The sequence below is a fragment of the Globicephala melas genome, chromosome 9 (assembly GCF_963455315.2).
Source record: "Globicephala melas chromosome 9, mGloMel1.2, whole genome shotgun sequence".
NCBI lineage: Eukaryota > Metazoa > Chordata > Mammalia > Artiodactyla > Delphinidae > Globicephala > Globicephala melas.
Genome location: NC_083322.1, coordinates 101924992 through 101951735, shown reverse-complemented (window position 1 = coordinate 101951735; position 26744 = coordinate 101924992).

Here is a 26744-nt window from a genome sequence, read left to right as displayed (position 1 = left end):
AATATTTTCATCAAGAAGAAAAAAAATTTGTAACTATGTAAGGTGACGGATATTAACCAAACTTTCTGCGGTGACCATTTTGCAACATTCATACGTATACATTATGTTGTGTACCTTAAACGTATACAATGCTATATGGAAATCATATCTCAATAAAATTGGAAAAAAGAGTCTGTTTTCCTTGTAACAGGTTATAATGGGTAACATTGGTTACATAACCAAGGCTTCAGCTGGAGTGTCACACTAGAAATTATGTGCATAAAATCAGATATGATGAGACAGCTTTAAGGAATTCTGGTTGATTTTATGAAGCCAATGCTTACAAAACCTTTGTAGAAAAACTCGTCCTAGTACCTGGCTTACAGAGTTCTCAGTCTTATAGGTGAGTAAAGGAGGTAACTTTCTGACAAGTCTTGGAATCTTAGTGTATTTTGGGACCTTCTGGAGAAAAGAAATATTACAAAGCTATAGGTACTGTTCTTGGGGAGGCAAAGTTCTTATCTCCTTGCAGAAAGAATTCAGAGATGAAACAAGGAGATCAAGAAAGAAAAGTGAGGATTTACTTAAGCAAGAATGTGCTCTCAGAGGGAGAGTGAGCAGACAGGTGAGGAGTGGCTGCCCTGGGTTTCTTAGCAAGCCTGTTATGAGGGGCATACAAATGAAGGGGTGGAATATTTATTGGGGAAAGAGGGGTTTGGGGGTCATATTCCCTGATTTTCAATCCAGTTCCACCTTCCCAAGGGGAGGAGGGATTTTTGTCTTTATTTAGATTTTATAGGAAATGTCATCGTGTCAGTGCATGATGAAACTTCTCATCTGCAAGGCTAATTTTACTGTAATGTGAACATAATGAGCAACAGATTACACTGGAGATTCCCGCCTTCCCCTTTCTTTGTCTCCAGGACACTTATCACCCAAAATAAGTGGTTTCCTGTCTGGAGGTTCCTGCCTTTATTTGTCTGCCCATGGACCTCCACTGTTTACAAGATGCATGGTTTCCTGCCACCTGGCCTGTGACCCCCTTTCTCTGCTCATATCTAGCTACCTGCCTGCAGTTACAGTACTACAGGTACAATCTGGTGATGATAAATTCTTGACTTGGCTTCATAGCCTTGAGAGACTTTTGAAAGTCCAATTTAAGATTCCTTATATAAGTCCCAACAAAACATTCTTTAAAACATTTCTGTGATTGATTACCATTATTTCTGACCCTGTGTAAATAAGCAGGCAAAATTTAATGAGATTAGACTTATTTTACAAACAAGACTGAAGTGACATTTCTTATCTGAACAAAAATTAAAGACGAGATGATTTTGATGGGAAAGTTTATGTTTCAAGAGAAAACTGTAGTGCATACTTGTGGGTTATCAGGTTTGAGTCCTATATATTGTTTGCAAACACCTTTTCATGCTCTGCTCCAGGAAATAACCATGACTGTGACACAGCCAATAACATCTTAACTAAAAATGCTTTGAGCCCAACATCTAGAAATCTGGCTGCCCTCTGGATACAGAAATCTGTTTTAACCATTAGTCTTTTTTTCCTTTTGTTTCCTCTTTATAACCCACGTTCTTCATTCACTGGCAGTTCTTTTATCTCACAACTTCTAACTGGAATCTTCCCTCCATAGCAATCTACCCAGTTCTTCTGGAAACTTCTAGGGAAATTTCAGATGGGTAATTGTGGGATCCATTCAGACCCCCCAAATTGGTGTAAAGATTATTTTAAATTAAACACATTTGAGATTCAACAGATGCAAAAAGAAACTTCCTCAGAGCTTCCCATATGTCACTAAAAACAGAAATTTCTGGGAGTGAGGCTGCCATAATCCCTTATCCAGAGGATCATTATGGCCATGAAGGAGAAGACCACTCACATCTGCATAAACAAACCTTAAGACAAACATTCTTATTTCCTGTTTGTTCTCCTGGAAACACATTTGCTCTTCTCATATAAACATTTTTTTTCTCCCCTGCCCCATTAAGTTAGGTATATAAACACTCATCTTTAGCTGTTTAGAGAGCCACTCCTTTTGTGCATTCCCATATGTATTTGAATAAACTTTGTATTTCTCCCCTGTTAAGGTGTTGGTTTCAATTTAAATTGTAGACCCCCAAACTTAAACCCAAGAGGGTAGAGGAGAAATTTTCCTTCCTGTACAGGCACTAACCTCTTCCAGGATTTGTCTGAAAATGTCATTGAATTGTCTTCTATCTTAAATGATGGTGTAGCTGGATATAATGAGTATTTAGTCTATGGATGTGGGAAATCCTGATGTTGTGTTGTGATGGGAATGGGATTGAAAAGGAAGGAATTATTATAAAGGATTTCTCTTATGAAGTCAGTCTGTACTTGATTCCTATGCCATGGAGTACACAATTTTTATACAAAATACTTCAGATTCTACCAACCAGTAGTATCCCTGCACTCAATGAGGCCACCATTACAAGCAGTAAACATAATAAGTAAACATTATAATATGTCTGTGTTCAATTTTCATGTATGTCATAATACTCTGAATGCAATTATAAATAAAAAGAGAGATATATGAGGGGGAGAAAAATACATTAAAATGCTTAGGGTATTTGTATTAATATAATAAAATCTGATTTCTTATTATTCATCCATTTTCCAAAATTTTTATTTTTAATTCCAGCTATAGCAGGTTCATACTTTTTGAAAATTGGTTTTAGCCTTTGGCGGAGCTAATGGCAGACTATGGGAGGGCTCACAACAAGGAGTATTTCCCAGAATTCTGCTGCCAGTGTCCTTGTCCCTGCCGTGAGCCAATGCTGACCCGCCTCTGTGGAAGACCCTCCAACACTAGCAGCTCTAAAACATCAGGAAGAGGAGACAGAAAATTCTGAGAAGAAAAGAGAGAAGAGCAATACTGTGTGGCAGACAGGGTCTTGGTGCTCTGGCCGGGTGTCAGGCCTGAGCCCCTAAGGAGGGAGAGCTGAGTTCAGGACATTGGACCATGAGAGACCTCTTGAACTCAGATAATATCAAATTGTGAGAGCTCTCCCAGAGATCGCCATCTCAACATTAAGACCCAGCTCCACTCAACAACCAGCAAGCTCCAGTACTGGACACCTCATGCAAACAACTTACAAGACAGGAACACAATCCCACCCATTAGCAGAAAGGCTGCTGAAAATCATAATAAGTTCACAGACATCACAAAACACACCACTGTACATGGTCCTGCCCACCAGAAAGACAAGATCATGCCTCATCCACCAGAACACAGGTACCAGTCCCCTCCACCAGGAAGCCTACACAACCCACTAAACGAACCTTGCCCATGGGGGGCAGACACCAAAAACTATGAGAAATATGAAACTGCAGCCTGCCAAAAAGAGACCCCAAACACAGTAAATTAAGCAAAATGAGAAGACACAGAAATATTCAACAGATGAAGGAGCAAGATAAAATCCCATCAGATCAAACAAAGAGGAAATAGACAGTCTACCTGAAAAAGAATTCAGAGTAAAGATAGTAAAGATGATCCAGAATCTTGGAAATAGAATGGAGAAAATACAAGAAACATTTAACAAGGACCTAGAAGAACTAAAGAGCAAAAAAACAATGATGAACAACACAAGAAATGACATTAAAATTTTTCTAGAAGGAATCCATAGCAGAATAACTGAGAAAGAAGAATGGATAAGTGACCTGGAAAATAAAATAGTGGAAATAATTACCACAGAGCAGAATAAAGAAAAAAAAAAAGAAAAGAATTGAGGATAGTCTCAGAGATTTCTGGTACAACATTAAACACACCAACATTCAAATTATAGGGGTCCCAGAAGAAGAATAGAAAAAGAAAGGATTTGATAAAAATATTTGAAGAGAGTATAGTTTAAAACATCCCTAATATGGGAAAAGAAATAGTCAATCAAGTCCAGGAAGTGCCGAGTCCCATACAAGATAAATCCAAGGAGAAACATGCCAAGACACATATTAATCAAACTATCAAAAATTAAATACAAATTACAAATATTGAAAGCAGTAAGGGAAAAGCAACAGATAATATACAAGGGAATCCCCATAAGGTTAACAGCTGATCTTTCAGCAGAAATTCTGAAAGCCAGAAAGGAGTGTCAGAACAAATTTAAAGTGATGAAAGAGAAAAATAAACTGCAACCAAGATTAGTCTACCCAGCAAGGATCTCATTCAGATTTGATGGAGAAATTAAAACTTTTATGGACAAGCAAAAGCTAAGAGAATTCAGAACCACCATACCAGCTTTACAACAAATGCTAAAGGAACTGCTCTAGGCAGGGAAAACAAGAGAAGAGAAAGAACTACAATAACAAACCCAAAATAATTAAGAAAATGGTAATAGGAACATACACATCGATAATTACCTTAAATATAAATGGATTGAATGCTCCCACCAAAAGACATAGACTGGTTGAATGCATACCAAAGCAAAACGCATATATTCGCTCTCTACAAGAGACCCACTTCAGACCTAGAGACACATACAGACTGAAAGTGAGGGGATGGAAAAAGATATTCCATGCAAATGGAAATGAAAAGAAAACTGGGGTAGCAATTCTCATATCAGACAAAATAGACTTTAAAATAAAGACTATTACAAGAGACAAAGAAGGACACGACATAATGATCAAGATATCAATCTAAGAACAAGATATAACAATTGTAAATACTTATGCATCCTACATAGGAACACCTCAATACATAAGACAAATGCTAACAGCCATAAAAGGGGAAATCAACAGTAACACAGTCATAGTAGGCGATGTTAACACCCCACTTTCACCAATGGGTAGAACATCCAAAAGGAAAATAAAAAAGAAATCACAAGCTTTAAATGTTACATTAAACAAGATGGACTCAATTGATATTTATAGGACATTCCATCCAAAAACAATAGAATACACTTTCTTCTCAAGTGCTCATGGAACATTCTCCATGATAGATCATATCTTGGGTTACAAATCAAGCCTTGGTAAATTTAAAATTATTGAAATCATATCAAGTATCTTTTTCAACCACAGTGTTATAAGATTAGATATCAATTACAGGGAAACAAAAACTGTAAAAAGTACAAACACATAGAGGCTAAACAATACACTACTAAATAACCAAGAGATCACTGAAGAAATAAAAAAATACCTGGAAAAATAACAATAAAAACATGACACCCCAAAATCTATGGAATGCAGCAAAAGTTATAAACTTTCCAAGAGGAAAGTTTATAGCAATACAATCTTAGCTCAAGAAACAAGAAAACTCTCAAATCAACCACCTAACTTTATACCTAAAGAAATTAGAGAAAGAAGAACAAAAAACTCTAAAGTTTTAGAAGAAAATAAATCATAAATATCAGATCAGAAATAAACGAAAATGGAAGGAAACAGTAGCAAAGATCAATACAACTTAAAGTTGTTTGTTTGAGAAGATAAACAAAATGGATAAACCATTAGTCAGACTCATCAAGAGAAAAAGGAAGACTCAATTCAATAGAATTAGAAATCAAAAAGAAGTAACACCTGACACTGAGAAATACAAAGGATCATGAGTGATTACAACAAGCAACTATATGCCAATAAAATGGACAACCTGGAAGAAATCGACAAATTCTTAGAAAAGCACAACCTTCCAAGACTGAACCAGGAAGATATAGAAAATATAAACAGACCAATCACAAGCACTGAAATTGAAATTGTGTTTAAAAATATTCCAAAAAGCATAAGCTGATGACCAGATGGCTTCACAGGAGAATTCTATCAAACATTTAGAGAATAACTAAGACCCATCTTACTCAAACTCTTCCTAAATATAGCAGAGAGAGGAACACTCCCAAACTCATCCTACAAGGCCATCATCACCCTGATATGAAAACCAGACAAAGATGTATCAAAAAAAGAAAACTACAGGCCAATATCACTGATGAACATAGATGCAAAAATCCTCAACAAAATATACCAAACAGAATCCAACAGCACATTAAAAGGATCATACACCATGATCAAGAGGGGTTTATCCCAGGAATGCAAGGATTCATCATTATATACAAATCAATCAATGTGATACACCATATTAACAAATTGAAGGAGAAAAAACATATGATCATCTCAAAAGATGCAGAAAAAACTTTTGACAAAATTCTACACCCAATTATGATAAAAAATGTCCAGAACGTAGGCATGGAAGGAACCTACCTCAACGTAATATAGGCCATATATGAAAAACCCACAGCCAACATCATTCTCAATGGTGAAAAACTGAAAGCATTTCCTCTAAGATGAGGAACAAGACAAGATTGCCAAGTCTCACCACTATTATTCAACATAGTTTTGGAAGTTTCAGCCACAGCAATCAGAGAAGAAAAAGAAATAAATGGAATCCAAATTAGAAAAGAAGTAAATCTGTCACTGTTTGCAGATAATATGATACTATGCATAGAGAATCCTAAAGATGCCACCAGAAAACTACAGATCTAATCAATGAACTTGGTGAAGTAGCAGGATAAAAAATTAATGCACAGAAATCTCTTGCATTCCTATACACTAATGATGAAATATCTGAAAGAGAAATTAAGGAAACACTCCCATTTACCACTGCAATAAAAAGAATAAAATATTTAGGAATAAACCTACCTAAGGAGACAAAAGACCTGTATGAGAAAAGTATAAGACACTGATGAAAGAAATTAAAGATGATACAAACAGATGGAGAGATATACCATATTCTTAGATTGGAAGAATCAACATTGTGAAAATGTCTATATTACCCAAAGCAATCTACAGAATCAGTGGAATCCATATCAAACTACCAATGGCATTTGTCACAGAACTAGAACAAAACATTTCACAATTTGTATGGAAACACAAAAAACCCTGAATAGAAAAAGCAATCTTGAGAAAGAAAAATGGAGCTCTAGGAATCAGTCTCCCTGACTTCAGACTACACTACAAAGTTACACTAATCAAGACAGTACGGTACTGGCACAAAAACAGAAATATAGATCAATGGAACAGGATAGAAAGCCCAGAGATAAACTCATGCACATATGGTCACCTTATCTTTGATAAAGGAGGCAAGAATATTTAATGGAGAAAAGACAGCCTCTTCAATAAGTGGTGCTGGGAAAACTGGACAGCAACATGTAAAATAATGAAATTAGAACACTCCCTACCACAGTATACAAAAAAAAATTCAAAATGGATTACACACCTAAATGTAAGGCCAGACCCAATAAAATTCTTAGAGGAAGAACATCGGCAGAACACTCTATGATGTCAATCACAGCAAGATCCTTCTTGACCCACCTTCTAGAGAAATGGAAATAAAAACAAAATTAAACAAATGGGACATAGTCAACCTTAGAAGCTTTTGCACAACAAAGAAAATCATAAACAAGATGAAAAAACAACGCTCAGTATGGGAGAAAATATTTGCAAACAAAGCAATGGCAAAGGATTAACCTCCAAAATATAAAAGCTGTTCATGGAACTCAATATCAAACAAAAACACAAACAAAAACAACCCAATCCAAAAATGGGCAGAAGACCTAAATAGACTTTTCTCCAAAGAATATATGCAGATTGACAACAAACACAGGAAACAATGCTCAACATCACTAATCATTAGAGAAAGGAAAATCAAACCTACAATGAGGTATCACCTCACACCAGTCAGAATGGCCATCATCAAAAAATCTACAAACAATAAATGCTGGAGGGGGTGTGGAGAAAAGGATACCCTCCTTCACTGTTGGTGGGAATGTAAATTGATCCAGTCACTATGGAGAATAGTATGGAAGTTCCTTAAAAAATAGAAATACAACTACCATATGACCCAGCAATCCCACTACTGGGCATATACCCTGAGAAAACCATAATTCAAAAAGAGTCATGTACCACAATGTTCATTGCAGCAGTAGTTAAAGTAGCCAGTACATGGAAGTGTCCATTGACAGATGAATGGATAAAGAAGATGTGGCACATGTATACAATGTAATATTAGCCATGAAAAGAAATGAAATTGAGTTATTTGTAGTGAGGTGGATGGACCTAGAATCTGTTACACAGTGAAGTAAGTCAGAAAGCAAAAAACAAATCCCGTATGCTAACACATATGTATAGAATTAAAAAAAATTGTTCTGAAGAACCTAGGGGCAGGACAGGAATAAAGACGCAGATGTAGGGAACGGACTTAAGGAATCAGGGAGAGGGAAGGGAAAGCTGGGATGAAGTGAGAGAGTCGCATGTACATATATATGCTACCAAATGTAAAATAGATAGCTTGTGGGAAGTGCTGCATAGCACAGAGAGATCAGCCTGGTGCTTTGTGACCACCTAGAGGGGTGGGATAGGGAGGGTGGGAGGGAGACACAAGAGGGAGGGGACATGATGATATAAGTATAGGTATAGCTGATTCACTTTTTTATACAGCAGAAACTAACACAACAATGTAAAGCAATTTTACTCATATAAAGATGTTAAAAAAAATTGCTGTTAAATTCAGATGAAAGGGTCATTAATAGTGTATAAGCCAGTGGCAAGAATTATGGCCTTGCTGCTGGCTGTAGTGTAGGTATTTCTAACTGCTTTCTCACTGAGTTCTGAATTCTGTTGGGGTTTTACTGGTTTAAGCCCCACAGATATGATTCCAGTATAACAGTAAAATAATAAAAATTCAGTAAATAACTTATAGTAGGCCCAGTGTACAATCACAAAATGCCAGGGCTCAAGAAAAAAACATCAGGTGCTGACTTATAAAAGGATCACTGTCACTTTTTCATAAAAACATTTGTCTAGCCTCACAAACAAGCAAGGCATTGGAAGTCCTTACTTTGGAGTGTTTCTTGCTCAAATGAAAATGAAGATTGCCTTAGCTCTCACTCCCAGGGTTACAATTCTCACCTCTTCACAGTGACAGGATTCTCAGTTTTGTACTGGGCTCATGGCTGCAGAGAATAAAGGCAACATTTCCCAGTCTCCCTTTTTTCTAAGTGTGGCCATTTGACCAATTTCAGGTCTACAAGATGGGATGGAAGAGATGCAGGCAGACATCTACCTTTGTAACAAAATTTTAAGTATTGTTGACTATAGGCCCTTTGCTGTATGGAAGAGCTCTAGAACTGAATTATCTTGCATAACTGAAACTCTGTGCCAATTGAAAAAACTCTCATTTTCCCCTCTCCCTTACTCCATATAACCACTGTTCTATTCTCTGCTTTTGTGAGTTTGAATATTTGGAGCATCTCATGTAAGTGGAATCATGCATTACTTGCCTTCTGTAACTAAAGTTCAATTCTTTTGCTTATATACAAAGAAATGGGATTGGTGGATCATCATGTAGTTATATTAATTTTTATTTGTTTTAAATTGAAGTTTAGTGGATTTAAAATATTGTGTTTCACGTATACAGCAAAGCAATTCATATATATATATGCATATATATCTGAAATATATATATTTCAAATTCTTTTCCATTATAGAATATTACAAAATATTGAATATAGTTCCGTGTGCTATATAGTAAATCCTTATTTTATATACAGTAGTGCATATCTGTTAATTCCATACTCCTAATTTATCCCTTCATTCCCCTTCCTGTTTTGTAACCATAAATTTGTTTTCTACATCTGTGAGTCTGTTCCATTTGGTAATTAAGTTCATTTGTATTATTTTTTAGATTCCACATATAAGTGATTATATGTGATATTTTTCTTTGACTTACTCCACTTAGTATGATAACTTCTAGGTCCAGCCACGTTGCTGCAAATGGCATTATTTCATTCTTTTTAATGACTGAGTAATATTCCATTGTGTATATGTACCACATCTTTATCCATTCATCTGTCTATGGGCACTTTAATTTGCTTCCATGTCTTGACTATTGTAAATAGTGCTGCTGTGGATATTGGAGTGCATGTACTTTTCAAATTAGAATTTTCTCCAGATATATGCCCAGGAATGGGATTGCTGTATCATAAGTTAGCTCTATTTTTAGTTTTTTAAGAAACCTCCATGCTGTTTTCCATAGTGCCTGCAACAATTTACATTTCCACCAACAATGTAGGAGAGTTCCTTTTTCTTCACACCCTCTCCAACATTTAGCATTTATAGACTTTTTGATGATAACCATTTTGACTGGTATGAGGTGATAGCTCATTGTGGTTTTGATTTGTATTTTTATAATATAGTAATTAGTGATGTTGAGCATCTTTTCATGTGCCTGTTGGCCATCTTTACATCTTTCTTGGAGAAATGTCTATTTAGCCCTTCAGTTCTATTAATTTTTGAGGAACCTCCATAATGTTTTGCATGGTGGCTACAAAACATTCTCGTCAACAGTGTAGAAGGGTTTTAATTTCTCCACATCTTTGCCAATGCTTGCAATCTTTTGTTTGTCTGATAATAGCCATCCAAACAGGTATGAGGTGGTATCTCATTGTGGTTTTGTTTTTCATTTCCCTCATGATTAGTGATGTTGAGCACCTTTTCATGCGCCTGTTAGCCATTTGCAAGTCTTCTTTGGAGAAATGTCTATTTAAGTCATTTGCCCATTTTAAAAACCAGATTGTTTTCTTGCTTTTGAGTGGTAGGCGTTACTTACATATTTTGGACATTAGTCCCTTATCAGATATATGGCAGGATGGTTAATTTTAGTTGTCACCTTGACTGGGCCAAAGGTGCCCAGATTACATATTATTTCTGGGTGTGTCTGTGAGGATGTTTCTAGATGAGATTAGCATTTGAATTGGTCGACTCAGTAAATGAGATGGTTCTCCCTAATGTTGGTGAGCATACTCCAATCCATCAAGGGCCTGAATAGAAGAAAAAGTGGAACAAGGAGAAATTCACCCCTTTTGTTTCCTGCCTGCCTATTGAGCTGGGACGGTGGTCTTCCTCTGCCTTTGGACCTGGATGTAGATTTACACCAATGCCTCCCCTGGTTCTCAGGCCTTTGGACTAGGGCTGGAAATACTCCACTGGCTTTCCAGGGTCTCCAGCTTGCAGAGAGCAGACTGTGGGACTTCAGCCTCCATAATCACCTGAGCCAATTCCTCATCATAAATCCCTTTATAGTGTCTCTCATAATCAATTATCTCATAATAAATCTCTCTGGAGAGCCCTAATACATATGGTTTGCAAATATTTTCTCCCATTCCATAGGCTGTGTTTTTATTCTGTTGGTTGTTTCCTTTGCTGTCCAGAAGATTTTTAGTTTGATGTAGTCTCACTTGTCCATGATATATAGGCTGGTGGAACAGAATAGAGAACCCATAAATAAACCCAGACATATACAATCAACTGGTCTTCCACAAGGGTATCAAGAATACACAATGGGGAAACATAGTCTCTTCAACAAATGTAGTTGGGAAAGCTTGATATTAACATGCAAAAGAATGACAATGGACTCCTATTCCATACATATAAACAATTTCAAAATAAGTTAAAGACTTAAACATAGGAGTAGAAATGGTAAATTTCCTAGAAGAAAACATAGGAGAAAGATTCTTGACATTAGTCTTGGCAATACATTATTGGTTATGACACCAAAATCAGAAGCAACAAATGCAAGAATAAAAAGGGACTACATCAAACCAGATTTGCCTTTTTATATTTAGAATTGAGTCCTTCACCTTAGGTTAAGTGTGAGAAGGAGGTGGACTGTGGGCGCTGGTACTGAGCCCTGAGTTAGCACCTAGATGTCACATCTGTACAGTAATTTCTGGAGGAATGACAGTAGACAGGTCTGATCCCTGCATTCAGGGGTATTGAAAAGAGGGAAAAAAATTAAATGAAGATACTGAGTAAAAACCTTTACTTTCCCACTTGTCTCAGAGTAACGTTTGTCTGCAACTGTATTCTCCTGAGTCAGAGTTTCTTGATTTTTTCTATTTGTCTTTCCCTTTACACTACATTTGCTATTCTTTGATGATGATTTTTGATTTCATTGTAATCATGCCTTAAATTTCTCCAAATTCTGTTTGAAATGGTAGAAATATAGACACATCCATAGACAGAGAGAGAATGCAGAGAGATATAAGAGAGAAAGAGGAAACATGCCTTCACCAAGCTTATACTATAGTCATTTTATATTTAGACTTTATTATAGTCATTTGAGAATATATATTTGAAGTAATAACTTCATTGCAAAGAAAGATGAAATATAAAAAACAGAGAAAAACAATGAAAGTTTAACATTTTTCTTTGTTGTGTAGTACTAGAGAAACTGAAATGTATTACTGGAGTGGTTTCCTCTTTGTTTTATATTAAAATTGGACAAAGGGAACCAGGATTGCTATCACTATTTCAATAACTGTAAGACTTCTACTGGTGAGACTGATACTATTTTTTGTTAGTTTCACCTTGCAATATAAATGTTTGGGAGGTCTCCTCCATTAAATTTCAAGTGTGTTTAAACAGCTGTGCTTTTAGGAATATATTTACCCTGGCATATATTTTAAGGCAATTTTTATAAAAGAGATAGGTAAAAGGTCAAATAGTTCCCAAGTGGTGGTATTTTTCATCATAGACATTATGTCTACTTTCCCAAAGAAATTATCAAGCAGAGAACTGAATTTGAAATCTTTGAATGATGAAATGCATCCAGTGTCTAGAAAAGTGCTTGAAATGAAGGCTATTCCAGTTCCAAGAGTAAATTCTTGATGGATTCTGTGGCATTTTCTGATAGTAAGAAATGGAAAGGAGAATAGCAATCACAGTGTATGATTTAGCCATCTTTCTCTTTTTCCATCACTCATTTATTTATTTATTTTTATACTTGACTGATTTACTGTCTCATTTTCCTTTGTGTTCATTTTTGTTAATTGAAGTATAGTTGATTTACAACATTGTGTTAATTTACCCCACTGCTTATTTAAAAATCTCCCAACATGCTGTTTTTCTCAAACTGTTTATTTCAGGAAACACTAACCTTGCAAGATCTTCTAGTAAAAAGTAACAGTGGACTCTATGTTTGTGCGTGGTGCATCCGGCTGGGTACCCTGCTCTTCTGTGGGCATTTATGATACATACCTGCATAGTACAGTCCATGATGGATACAACTGACCTACTGCCACCATTTGCCAGCCTAGAGGTGATTGATTGGTTCCAGTCTATTACAAATGTATTTCCTTAAATGACTGTAGTTTTGGATGTTCTTAAAATCCTTATAAACATTGGCACATCAGCTTTTTCTTTTTAATTGGTCTCTCTTCCGAATTTTAAAATAGAGTCACACATTTGAATGTGTGAAAGCATATCATTTCCTGTTTTTAAGATTCTTAGCTTTATGTCCCCATTTGTTGTGGTGGATACAGGAGAAGAGCTTTTAATTCATCATTGTCAAGTGCTCAGTAATTTGTTTGAGGAGACTGAAGATTTTGAACAACAGACAGGCTTAGTTGAATATGTCTTCTCTAAGTTATGGTAATTCTCTCACTGCAAATTTTAAAACTCTAGTCAGTGAAGACTTTGCATCAGTATTACCCTCTCCACTTATAGAAGAATCTGATTGAATTGATTGTAGAGAAAAGGGAAGCATTCTTGATTTTCTAATATTTCCATTTTGTGCCCTTTGCTGTTATTCATTTGCTTATTAACCCTATATTTCTGGGTACTTGACCGCATGTCTAATGGATTCCCGTCCTCATATCCCTGCTCCCAGACACTGAGAGGCAACTGTGGTTTAAGTGTTGTGATGAGTGGATGCTGTTATTGTCCTTGAGAATGTGGTCTCTACAACAAGGATTTGCTGTTACAGATGTTATTTTCTTCTTTATAAATTAGATGTAAGGGCCGGAAGGGGGATCAAAACAAAACCTTGTCAGTTCACTGTTGAAAGAGTACTAATACCAATTAGCCCAAACTCAATCCAGAGTTCAACTCAAAACGTTACACATTTTGACATTTCTTCTGTGACTCAGAAACAAGTCCACTCACCTCTGAGTCAAAATATCTATTACTTTATCACCCTTTACATATCTTATATGGTACAAAGGAACATTTGACATAAATATCTATTTCAATTTTACAATGAAATTAACATGTTGTTTCTGAGTTATTATCTTATTAAACAATTACAATTTTGCTCTTTGTAGGCAGTAGAAAAATGTTTCACAAAATTATATTTCTTTTCTGAATAAAAATCTCTTGCTAGTTTACTGAAGTAAATTTCTTTCACATTAAAAAGTAAAATTAAGGAGAATAAGACCTTCCTGAAATCCTATGACTAAAATAAACATTAATGTTTTCATTTTTTGGTATAAATATGTTATACAGTTTTAAAAATTAGAATCATATTGTTTTGAAATACATTCTACATTGGCTTCAATGTGAGTACGATTTTCCCCATGGCTTTATATCTCTCTTTAACATGATTTTTAATAGGAGAGTCTTAATATTTAGGGATGTTTTTAAGGAGCACATCTATCATATTATAAGAGAAAAGAATGCATATAGTACGTTTCTGTCATCTTTTTGGAGATTTTGTCTCTTTTATTTCTTTTTATATATTTCTTATCTGTTTATGTATCCCTTTAATTATTGAGTTATTTTATTTTTTCCTTGAAATTTAGAAAGCTTGTGCTCCCATTTAAATTCTTTTATGGGCTACTTTAAAGTCATTTTTCAAAAACAGCTTACTAATATAAGCTAACATCCACAGAGAGACGTGATTTAGCCTATAGCTTCGTATTACCAGGGTTAGAATTAAGCTATAAGACAGAATAGAAGACAATATATTTACATTTTAATATATGTAAAATATTTTACCTCCTTACGTCTCTCATGAATGTTTGTTTGTATGAGCTGGGATGATATTACTTATTAATGTTAAATTGTATCTTCTCTCAAGAGTTACTTTTTGTTTATATTCTGTTTGAAAGCATGCTCAAATCAATTATTTAGTCATTATTTGTTCAGCTTATAATGGTCACTGCTACTCATTTTATATTGCAATTCTATGATTCTTGAGGTGTTTCTTTTAAGGTTGATTCCAATATTAGTAAGCTCAAATATCCTTAGGTCTATCTCTATGAAAGTTATATTGATAGCTTATTTCTCAGGCTTTTGGATATCTGGTAGGGAGCAGAATTTGTTGCCTGCATTCAGGTCTTGTCAGTCCCCCCAAAACTCTAAGATGTTGGTCCATGGCCTTCAGTTGCCTCATGTTTTAAGTAATAAAAATGTTAATTTTAGGAAACACTGATAACTATCCATGAAGTAGCTATTACCCATCTCTCCCCACACACTCCTTTCTAGCTCATGACACCTATCACCCACTATTGTAAGGGTTCACTTTTGAGAATCCTCTTCTCCAAGTCATGCCTTCATTGTGATCTCACCAGAACCTTCATGAATGCCATCCTGTATCAGCTAGTCAAGTACACTACTCCAGGAATTCTGCCCTATTCTTCTGGTGTCAGCATATTTTCTCTCTCTAATGGACCGTTTCTTTTAACTCTCCACTTCCCACCTAATTTCTCTACCGGCTCTTCAAAAGGATTGTCTGTGCTCATCATCTCTGAATTCTCTCTTCCATTTCTCTTCCACTTCTTGCAATATGGCATTCACCACCACCTCTGCTAAAGCCACCAATGTCCATCTTACCGTTACATCCAGCAGTCATGTCTAAATCCTCATCTCACTTGCCCCCATATAATCATTGGATACAGCTGGGGGTTCCCTCCATTTTGAAATCTTTGATCAGGTGGTTTTCAGGACACCACACTACTGATTTTCCCTTCCCTCACTCATTTCATCTTTCCCATATATATTGTCTGTATACAATATATACATATATATTGTCTGTATACTGCCTCATCTCTCTAAATACTTGACATTAGAAAGTCTCCAGCGCTCTGTATCACACCAGACTCTTAGATCCAACTATTTAGTTGACACCTCCACTTGAATATCTAATTTGGCATCTCAGTACCAGAAGAAATTTCTTGATTTATCTCCTCCAAATCTATACCTCCACCCCCATTTTTTTCCTTTTCTCAGTTAGTAGCAACTCCATTTTTCCTGTTGATTGGGTCCAAAATCTTGCAATCATTTTATTCTTTTTTTCATACTCCATACAGAATCCATCAGCAAATCATCTACCTTCAAAGCGTGTCCAGAATTTGGCCATTTCTCCCACCATCCCTATGATTCTGTTGCAATCCACCATAATATCTGAACGGAGATCTTGTGGTAATCTCCTAACTCTCCCTACTTCTGACCTGGCTCTCTGTCTCGATTCCAGTCTATTCTCAGCTTAGCAACCATTTAGTGTGCCCAAGAAATGCCACCACTCTCCTTCAAACTTCCAGTGTCTCTGCACCTCACCCCTTATAACGCACAAAGCTTTGCAGAGGCCTCAGTGACACCAGACTGTCTGGCCGCTGGTCACCTCTGGCATTGTGTCTCCTCCTGAGATCCCCCTGCTCACCGCCGGCAACCACATGGCTTTCTTGCCAGTTTTTGGAACACATACCTGCTATTACAAAGCTCTTCCCCCTGGGATGGCCTCCCCCAGATACATCTTGCTCCTCCCCAGCTCCTCCCCAAACCCTCTCTATTCTTTTTTCAATCTCACCCTCCCAGGGAGGCCTTCATTAAGACCATTTTAAATTTTGCAACTTCTACTCCTGAGATTTCTTAGTCTTTTTCTCTGCTTTATTTTTCTCCCCAGCATTTGTTAAGTTGCTAATTATCTGTGCCCCCTATCTCCTCCCACCCCATCAAAATGCAAACTCTATGAGGATGGAGACCTTAGTCTCTTGTATTCTTTTTTTTTTTTTTTGAAGATGTTGGGGGTAGGAGTTTATTAATTAATTAATTTATTTTTGCTGTGTTGGGTCTTCATTTCTGTGCGAGGGCTTTCCCTAGTTGCGGCGAGCAGGGGCCACTCTTCATCGAGGTGCGCGGGCCTCTCACTATCGCGGCCTCTCTTGTTGCAGAGCACAGGCTCCAGACGCGCAGGCTCAGTAGTTGTGGCTCACGGGTCTAGTTGCTCCATGGCATGTGGGATCCTCCCAGACCAGGGCTCAAACCTGTGTCCTCTGCATTAGCAGGGAAATTCTCAACCACTGCGCCACCAAGGAAGCCCACTTGTATTCTTATTATATTGCCAGAGACTAAGATCAATAACTGGCATATGGCACTTTACAAAATTTTCAAACAAATTAGAGATATTGTCTCACAATATACTATGGAAAATTGGTCTAGCGATGTGACAAATATAAAGTTGTATGAACATCTTTCAAAGCTGTCAGTGCATTGCTGGATGTACATACAAACCCATTTGGACATGACAGCAGAAATATAAATTAGAGTTATTCTGTGAATGTGAAACCACATAAAACTCTGGCCATTCTCTTTTTTCTCTTCCTCTCCCAGCCCTCACCTTGTGATGGACACAGACACACCTTCTTTCTCTTGGAATCTGGCTGGAGGCTGCCTATGCCCAGGTTCAGTGGACTTAACTTGATCAATGTCTCTTCCTTACATTCATGTTTCATAATTTATAGTTTCTTAATTTTTTGAAAGCCTGAAGTGAACATTGTTTTGTGTGTGGTCATCCTTCCAAGAACAATGCTCTTCTTATTTATCATGAGTATGACCTTTTATTCCCTGCATACCCAGGGTATCTCTGTCCACTCTCACCACCTCCCAACTTTGCTGAAAGAGGAGTGGTCTGTTCAGCTCCATGCTTGTGCCCAGATGGGGAGGGAGGGGTCTCATTATTCTCCCGGTGGTCAGATCCCTCCTTTTCCATTAGGAGTTTAGATCTGGTGGTGTGTGAGGCTCCTGTTCAAATTCCAGCTGTTTTTCATTTTCTTCATGTGGAAGCTGGGCAAAGGAGAGAGCTTCTCTCCTACTGTACAAGAAGGTAAGAAATTCATTTTTTGAGAATCTGGAAAATATCCTTCTTTCTTTCCATATAGAAAAGAGTGAATGCATAACTATCGTCCTTAGATTGTAAAACTTATTAGTAAACTAATTTATCATAGATTCCCTCCTAACCCTTGAATATAAAGCTCTACAAGATATGTATTTCCACCTCTGGAGGTGTTCAGTGCACTGGGATTTCAGTTTGTAGAGCTGATGCACATGCATGAGGGTTTAAGCTGACAAGAAGATCCGAATCCTGAGCGGGGGGGGGGGGGGGCAGCTCTCAGGGGCTGGTTGACTTAATGGGAAATGCTGTCTCTTTCTGAGATTTGAGAGAGAAGATACAGACATGAATCAAATTATCATTCTTCCCACCAATGCCCTTGTTCTCCCCCAGTTAGAAAAGTGAGAGTTTACCAGTGTAACCTGCAAATTATAAAGAGTTCCATTTCAGCTTCATATATATTGGAATTTATAGAAATTCCTGGTAGAGTCTAGCAATAGTTTCAGGGTTGTTATGAGAAGCATTTTAGGCCAATTTAGAACTTTTAATAACTGGAATGAGACAGATTGGTGTATGAATCTCAATTCTTCAAACTTCTAGCCACATGATGTATGCAGAATTCCATGCATAGGTTCTCATATCTGTAAAATAAGAAACTATCTTGTAAAGTTCAAAAGTGATTGAAATAATGTTCATAAATAACTTATCAGAGGTGATACACGACATACTTGAAATGTGTGCTGGTGATTTATTGGAAAATTATTCATGCTCATAATTGCTATTTTGGTGACATTGAGGCAACTGAGTATTAAATTCCTATCTGGATACTGTCATACACTGAGCACCTTTTTTATTATTTTGTTAATTTGTTTTTCAGAAATGTTTGAAATGGAGTTGATCAGTGGGGTGACTATAGATTTGGTGTCATTGTTGGAATATTAACTCCAGCATTTTTCTATTCCAGCAGAAATGTGTGGTTACCTAGACAAGAAAAAAGGGAAGAATCGATCCAACTTGCAATATCTTCCATTTCACTGGAGAAAACAAAATTAGAATCAGTGTGTTCAGTCAAGGGTGAACCAATAATTCAGTCCCTGAATCAGAAATTGTGCCACAATTTAAAGCATAAATTATGTCTCTTCTAAAATCAATTGAATAAACATGGACTGTTTTATAATATCAAATATATATTGGGTTTTCTTACATAACAAACTTTTCCTCAACAAGAGATAATAATTAACCTATCTTTTTCTATCATTAAGAAAACCATATACAGCATCCCTTTAGCTGGTGAAAAACAATGATAGGTTTTTAGCTCTTAGGGGATGCTTTAAGGGTATCATCCCAATGTGAGATAAAAAATTAAAAAGAAAAACACAGACACAAGAAAATGTGCTATAGTATTCCTTGAGTTATACCCCAAAGCAAAGTTACTAGAATCATGATCTGTATGCCTCTTTATATTAACCCTCCTTGGAATATTTCTGAGAAGCCACAGTAGAAAAACACTTGAGATATGAGTACATTTTAAAAGGCAAATTCAAAACTTGGTGTGGCTGGTCCATGGGACTTAATTCTCTGGAAGACAAGATTAAAATGGGACTTTGTGTGCATTAGGAAAGGGGGAAGTTGGGCTCGCCCATCCCATGGCCCTGGGCCTAGGCTGAGTGTTTGCATGGCTGTTGTAATTCCACCAAGATGCAAAAGTAAACCTCAGGCCTTGTGGGTCTAGTTTCAGATAGGTCATCAATATTTCTGTGCATGAATATTAGAAAGTGATTAACAACGCTCTGTGATTTCATCTCAAGATTGTTATTTTCTCTCCTCTCAGGGACAAAGTCCAGGCAGCTGTACCCTGTTATTTTATGAAGCTGTAGCAGAGTATCTGGAGATTCTGCCATCTTCATCTGTTCCATTTCAGTGAAATAATAAGTGCATAGGGGAAAATTTCAAAAAAGAAAGAAAGAAAAATTACACTACAATCTAAGATCTATGACACTAAGTGAAACCTCTCTTCCTCAAACCTTCGATTTATAAATAGTGACAGCTGGTGGAGATGAAGATTTTGTACACACATGTAGATGTGTGCACACATGCCCACACTCATATTTTGTCTTTGTACATAGACACACATACATACACATAGACACTTCTGTCTGTACACATCATTTGTTTCACTTCATATAATTTTTAATTTGTGTGTTGTGATGTAGTGAAGTATATTTAGAAAGTTAAAACTATGAATATATAGGCAAAATGTCACGAACCATCTTCCTAATACATAGTTGATTTAAAGGGTCCAAAAATGAAGCAACCTGTTCCAAGACGGTGATCTCATAGGCTAGGGAGACATTGTGGTGCTTATTTTAGTAGAAATTGTGGCCCTATGCAGGAAAACTCAAACTATTTGAATATTCCCACTTGGGAAAGGACATTTTATATGAGTGTGAAGTGAGATTTTCGATTGCCAAAACTTTAAAATTAGTTTAATGCGATTTCACAGAACTTTCGGAGAAGCTGACAGCCATCTCCTCCAGGCTCTGTCTCCTTGTGCATGTTCATGCCTACTATTATCCGTGTTCCACAGACCTTTAGCTCTATTCTCCTTACTTTTCCAGTTATATTTTATTGTCTAGGAAGGAAAACATGGAGAACAGATGCTCAGAAGAAGTGAGGGGTCAGGAGACCATGGGGCAGCTGATGAGGAAAATGCCTCCATGATCTTTGCAGTTTTAAACTGTTCTCCAGGCCCCTTGGATGCATGATCTATTTGAAGAAACTGCTTTAGGGGCTTTGATCCAATTACCACAGAATAACAGATAAAGAAACAGGTTAGGCAGTTCATCCAAAGTGCATTTGCCTCTGTATCTTTTTCTTTATCCAGATTTCTTTACTTCTAGAGGACTAGATGAGACAGACAGAGGAGGGATTTTTAAATTCTAACACCCTTTATTTTTACAATTTGTCAGCAACATGTAGTTCTGAAAAAATTTCAGACATATAAAGATTTGAAGAAAAGAGTAAACTGATCATCTGTACCCATCTGGTTTCAACAGTTGTGGACATTTTGCAACAATTTCTCTGTATGTGTATTTCTATCAACCTACCTCTACCTATATGTCTGTCTGCCCTTAGCTGAATGTTTCTAAATAAAAAAAAAATTACATTTCCAATTAGATTTCTTGAATCTCATTTATTCTATAATAGTCACCCTATTGTTTTAATTTCAAGGTATTGAATGTGGAGAATATTGAATGTGTCCACCACCCCCATGCTGGACTTGTCAGAGTGATGCCTCGTGGCGACACTGACCTTGCTCCTCCATTACCTGATTTCCTGTATCAGCTAAGTAATCACTGTGCTGTACACCTGAAACTAACATAATATTGTAAATCAACTAACTGTAATTAAAAAAAAAGTAGGATGGGGAAGAGACAGCGATCAAAACCATTCTGTAAACTAGACTACCATCAATGGTAGAATATGCTGTTAAGGGCTAGAAGCTGAATACAGAAGTAATTTTTAATTTGTGTTCTACCTTATTTTTTTTTATTTTCAATTCAAATTTTTATTAATTTAATTTAATTTTATTATTTAATTTTATTTTTCTAACATCTTTACTGGAGTATAATTGCTTTATAATGTTCTGTTAGTTTCTGATGTATAACAAAGTGAATCAGCTATACGTATACATATATCCCCATATACCCCCCCCCTTGTGTCTCCCTCCTACACTCCCTATCTCACCCCCCTAGGTGGTCACAAAGCATGGAGCTGATCTCCCTGTGCTATGAAGAAGCTTCCCACTAGCTATGTATTTTACATTTGGTAGTGTATATATGTCAATGCTACTCTCTCACTACACACCAGCTTACCTTCCCCCTCCCCACATGTCCTCAAGTCCATTCTCTACGTCTGCATCTTTATTCCTGTCCTGTCCATTTTTTTTTTTTTTTTTAGATTCCATATATATGTGTTAGCATGGGGTAATTGTTTTACTCTTTCTGACTTCACTCTGTATGACAGAATCTAGGTCCATCCACATCACTACAAATAGCTCAGTTTTGTTACTTTTAATGGCTGAGTAATATTCCACTGTATATATGTGCCACATCTTCTTTATCCATTCATCTGTCGATGAACACTTAGGTTGATTCCCTGGCTTGGCTATTGTAAATAGTGTTGCAATGAACACTGTGGTACATGACACTTTTGGAATTATGGTTTTCTCTGGGTATATGCCCAGTAGTGCGATTGCTGGGTCATATTGTAGTTGTATTTTTATTTTTTTTAAGGAACCTCCATACTGTCATCCATAGTGGCTGTATCAATTTACGTTCCCACCAAGAGGGTAAGAGGGTTTCCTTTTCTCCACACCCTCTCCAGCATTTTTTGTTTATACATTTTTCTAAACATCTTTATTGGAGTATAATTGCTTTACAGTGGTGTGTTAGTTGCTGCTATATCACAAAGTGTATCAGCTATAGGTATACATATATCCCCATATACCACCCTCTCCTACCCTCCCTATCCCACACCTCTAGGTGGTCAAAAAGCACCAAGCTGATCTCCCTGTGCTATGCAGCTGCTTCCCTCTAGCTATCTATTTTACATTTGGTAGTGTATATATGTCCATGTCACTCTCTCACTTTGTCCCAGCTTCCCCTTCCCCGCCGTGTGTCATCAGGTCCATTCTCTATGTCTGCGTATTTATTCCAGTCCTACCCCTAGTTCCTTCAGAACAATTTTTCTTTATTCCATATATATGTGTTAGCATACAGTATTTATTTTTCTCTTTCTGACTTACTTCACTCTGTATGACAGACTCTAGGTCCATCCACCTCACTACAAATAACTCAATTTCGTTTCCCTTTATGGCTGAGTGATATTCCATTGTATATATGTGCCACATCTTCTTTATCCTTTCATCTGTTGATGGACACTTAGATTGCTTCCATGTCCTGGTTATTATAAATAGTGCTGCAATTAACATTGTGTTACATGATTATTTTGAATTATGGTTTTCTCAGGGTATATGCCCAGTAATGGGATTGCTGGGTCATATGGTAGTTGTATTTTTGTTTTTTTAAGGAACCTCCATACTGTTCTCCAACTGGCTGTATCAATTTACATTCCCACAAACAGTGCAAGAGGGTTCCCTTTTCTCCACACCTTCTCCAGCATTTATTGTTTGTAGACTTTTTGACGATGGCCATTCTGACTGGTGTGAGGTGATACCTCACTGTACTTTTGATTTGCATTTCTCTAATGATTAGTGATGTTGAGCATCCTTTCATGTGTTTGTTGGCAATCTGTATATCTTCTTTGGAAAAATGTCTGTTTAGGTCTTCTGCCCATTGTTGGATTGGGTTTTTTTTTTTATTGAGCTGCATGAGCTACTTGTATATTTTGGAGATTAATCCTTTGTCCTTTGATTCATTTGCAAATATTTTCTCCCATTCTGAGGGTTGTCTTTTCATCTTGTTTACGGTTTCCTTTGTTGTGCAAAAGCTTTTAAGTTTTTTTAGGTCCCATTTTTTTATTTTTGTTTTCTCTAGGAGGTGGGTCAAAAAAGATCTTGCTGTGATTTATGTCATAGAGTGTTCTGCTTATGTTTTTCTGTAAGAGTTTTATAGTGTCTGGCCTTACATTTAGGTCTTTAATCCAATTTGAGTTTATTTTTGTATACAGTGGTAGGGAGTGTTCTAATTTCATTCTTTTACATGTAACTGTCCAGTTTTCCCCGCACAACTGATTGGAGAGGCCGTCTTTTCACCATTGTATATTCTTGCCACCTTTATCAAAGATAAGGTGACCATAAGTGCATGAGTTTATCTCTGGGCTTTCTATCCTGTTCCATTGATCTATATTTCTGTTTTTGTGCCAATACTATACTGTCTTGATTACTGTAGCTTTGTAGTATAGTCTGAAGACAGAGAGACTGATTCCTAGAGCTCCATTTTTCTTTCTCAAGATTGCTTTGTCTATTCAGGGTCTTTTGTGTTTCCATACAAATTGTGAAATGTTTTGTTCTAGTTCTCTGAAAAATGCCATTGGTAGTTTGACAGGGATTGAATTAAATCAGTAGATTGCTTTGTGTAGTATAGGCATTTTCACAATGTTGATACTTCCAATCCAAGAACATGGTATATCTCTCCCTCTGTTTGTATCATCGTTAATTTCTTTCATCAGTGTCATAGTTTTCTGCATACAGGTCTTTTGTCTACTTAGGTAGGTTTATTCCTAGGCATTTTATTATTTTTGTTGCAGTGATAAATGTGAGTGTTTTCTTTATTTCTCTTTCAGATATTTCACCACTAGTGTATAGGAATGCAAGAGATTTCTGTGCATTAATTTTTTATCCTGCTACTTTACCAAATTCATTGATTAGCCCTAGTAGTTTTCTGGTAGCGTCTTTAGGATCCTCTATGTATAGTATCATGTCACCTGCAAACAGTAACTGTTGTACTTCTTCTTTTCCAATGTGGATTGCTTTTATTTCTTTTTCTTCTCTGATTGCTGTGGCTAAAACTTCTAAAACTATGTTGAATAATAATGGTGAGAGTGGGTAACCATATCTTTTTCCTGATCTTAGAGGATATTGTTTCAGTTTTCATCATTGAGAATGATGTTGGCTGTGGGTTTGTCATTATGGCCTTTATTATGTTCAGATAAGTTCCTTCTATGCCCACCTTCTGGAGAGTTTTTATCATAGATGGGTGTTCAATTTTGTCAAAATTTTTTTCTGCATCTATTGAGATCATCATATGGTTTTTATCCTTCAGATTGTTAACATGGTGTATCATATTGATTGATTTGCATATATTAAAGAATCCTTCCATTCCTGGTATAAAACCCACTTGATCATGGTTTATGATCCTTTTAAGGTGTTGTTGGATTCAGTTTGCTAGTATTTTGTTGAGGATTTTTGCATCTATGTTCATCCATGATATTGGCCTGTAATTTTCCTTTTTTGTGACATCTTTGTCTGGTTTTCGTATCAGGGTGATGGTGGCCTTGTAGAATGAATTTGGGAGTGTTCCTTCCTCTGCTATATTTTGGAAGAGTTTGAGAAGAATAGGTATTAGCGCTCCTCTAAATGTTTGATAGAATTCATCTGTGAATCCATCTGTTCCTGGGCTTTTGTTTTTTGGAAGATTTTTAATCACAGTTTCAATTTGTGTGCTTGTGATTGGTCTATTCATATTTTCTATTTCTTCCTTGTTGTCTCAGAAGGTTGTGCTTTTCTAAGAACTTATCCATTTCTTCCAGATTGTCCATTTTATTGGCAGAGTGTTGCTTAGAGTAATCTCTCATGATCCTTTGTATTTCTGCACTGCCAGTTGTTACTTCTCCTTTTCCATTTCTAATTCTATTGATTTGAGTCTTCTCCCTTTTTTCTTGATGAGTCTGGCTAATAGTTTATCCACCTTGTTTACCTTCTCAAAGAACCAGCTTTTAGTTTTATTAATCTTTGTTATTGTTTATTCATTTCTTTTTCATTTATTTCTGATCTGATCTTTATGATTTCTTTTCTTCTGCTAACTTTGTGTTTTTTTGTTGTTCTTCTTTTTCTAATTGCTTTAGGTTTAGATTGTTTATGTGAGATGTTTCTTCTTTTTTTGTGTGTGGTCTGCGGGTCTCTCACTTCTGTGGCCTCTCCCATTGCAGAGCACAAGCTCTGGACGCACAGGCTCAGAGGCCATGGCTCATGGGCCCAGCCACTCCGCGGCATGTGGGATCTTCCTGGACCGGGGCACGAACCCGTGTCCCCTGCATCGGCAGGTGGACTCTCAACCACTGCGTGACCAGGGAAGCCCTTCTTTCTTGAGGTAGGATTGTATTGCTATAAACTTCCCTCTTGCAACTGTCTTTGCTGCATCCCACAGGTTTTGTTTCATCATATTTTCATTGTCATTTTTTTCTAGGTATTTTTGGATTTCCTCTTTGAATTCTTCACTGATCTCTTGATTATTTAGTAGTGTATTGTGTAGCCTCTATGTGTTTGTATTTTTAACGTTTTTTTCCTGTAATTGATAACTAGTCTCATAGAATTGTGGTTGGAAAAGATACTAGATACAATGTCAATTTTCTTAAATTTACCAAGGCTTGATTTGTGAACCAAGATATGATATATTCTTTAGAATGTTCCATGAGCACTTGAGAAGAAAGTGTATTCTATTGATTTTGGATGGAATGTCCTATAAATATCAAGTCCATCTTGTTTAGTATCATTTGAAGCTTGTGTTTCCTTATTTATTTTCATTTTGTATGATCTACCCATTGGTGAAAGTAGGGTGTTAAAGTCCCCTACTATGATTGTGTTACTGTTGATTTCCCCTTTCACGGCTGTTAGCACTTGCCTTATGTACTGAGGTGCTCCTATGTTGGGGGCATAAATATTTACAGTTTCTATATCTTCTTCTTGGATTGACCCGTTGATCATTATGTAGTATCCATGTTTGTCTCTTGTAATAGTCTTTATTTTAAAGTCTATTTTGTCTGATATGAAATTGTTACTCCAGCTCTCTTTTGATTTTCATTTACATAGAATATCTTTTTCCAACCCCCCACTATCAGTCTGTATGTGTCCCTAGGTCTGTAGTGGGTCTCTTATAGACAATATATTTATGTGTCTTGTTTTTGTATCCATTCAACCAGTCTGTATCTTTTGGTTGGAACATTTAATCCATTTACATTTAAGGCAGTTATCGATATGTATGTTCCTATTACCATTTTCTTAATTGTTTTGGGTTTCTTTTTGTAGGTCTTTTCCTTGTCTTGTGTTTCCTGCCTAGAGAATTTCCTTTAACATTTGTTGTAAAGCTGGTTTTGTGGTGCTGAATTCTCTTAGCTCTTGCTTTCT